Source organism: Kryptolebias marmoratus, linkage group LG7 (assembly GCF_001649575.2).
Source record: "Kryptolebias marmoratus isolate JLee-2015 linkage group LG7, ASM164957v2, whole genome shotgun sequence".
In the NCBI taxonomy this organism is placed as follows: Eukaryota; Metazoa; Chordata; class Actinopteri; order Cyprinodontiformes; family Rivulidae; genus Kryptolebias; species Kryptolebias marmoratus.
In genome coordinates, this window is record NC_051436.1 from 11,172,001 (window position 1) to 11,173,292 (window position 1,292).

At 50.5% G+C, this 1,292-nt stretch overlaps 1 protein-coding gene across 1 annotated transcript in view; it reads left to right on the plus strand.

The window, feature by feature from the left end:
* The window catches only part of rell1 (RELT like 1), a 30,167-nt gene that overhangs the window by 20,418 nt on the left and 8,457 nt on the right, over positions 1–1,292 (plus strand). The window lies entirely within an intron of this gene.

Genomic DNA, 1,292 nt, shown 5'->3' on the forward strand with positions numbered 1-1,292 from the left:
AACGCAACCTCTTGAAAACACTAGACCCGCCTCTAACCTGCGACACCAAGTGTAACAAACGCATCAGCATAAAAAAAAAAATGGCCGCTTTTGTGTTGCAGATGCCAGTGGCTCAACAGCGTTGCAATGCCACATACGGGCCTGGCGTAGGTACTGCAGGATTTTCTGTGTTTTCGGGCGAATGACATTTCTAACATTGGTAATAATTTACCTTCGATCTGATTATCGGGGCTCTCTAAGACATCCATTCATCTACTGGCTTTGGTTCAGCCTTCGTTGGACGCTGCTGCCGTCCCGGCGGCCTGAAGGCCTCGTACTGATCGGAACGTGGGGCTGATGGTGTGAGCTGAGTCAGATCTCTTCAGCCGGCCCTCCGCTGTCCGTCTGCGTACAGTAACAAGCAGAAGATGGGAGGGGAGGGGAGGGAGGGGGGTGCGGTAAATGGACACATGGGAGGAGGAGGAGATGCGAGTGACTGTAAAGGAGTCAAAGCAAATCGAGTTAGTGAAGTACGCTCCCCCTCCTCCTCCTCCGCCGCTGTTGTCTTTATTTCCTCTTTACCGGTTAGAGAGATGAGACGCTGCCTTTTATTGGACAGCTGTGTGGATAAACAGGAGCGTTACCTTTTGCACAGGATTAAGTATTTAGGTCCTGCTGAGGTCACAACGATCGTCTTGGGAGGGGAAACGATCATTAGGGCTGCTTTCGTGTGCTTTGCCTCTTCGGTTGCTTCTCCGGATGTCTTCCTCCACATTTTTTTCCACCTATTTTTTATCTTTTTTTGGGTACCCGTTCAGTTCAAATTGCTCTCTGTAGCGCTCCGTCTTTCCCTGGCTGTTGCAGTCCACATCTTTTCTTTCTGTTCCTCTCAGCCAGGTCGGGCAGCCTGCCAGAGGATCACTTAGAGATGGTGGCGGGGGGATCGGGTCGGGGTGATTTATGGGATACGTTGGAGCAGGGTGACAGACAGACTTGGAGGAGGGGGAAGAAGGTAGAAAAAAGCCGGAGAGCGACTGTAGTACAGCCAGGCTTCGCTATCTGCCTTCCCAGATTTGGTTCTTAACTTCCCCCTCAGCGCTCCATCCCTCGGCCCCCCTTCATCTTCCTACAACAAGCTCAGTTTATTATCTCCTCTTCATCATGTTTTTTTTTCTCCCTTCATGTGAACAAAACTCGTATTTCGCACTTCTGCTCATCAGGGATCCTGACTCCACATTGGCGCTGTGAATATTGATGTGAAATGGTTTCGAAACAACCCAAGAAATTACTTTCCTCATATTCCCCCCCCCCCC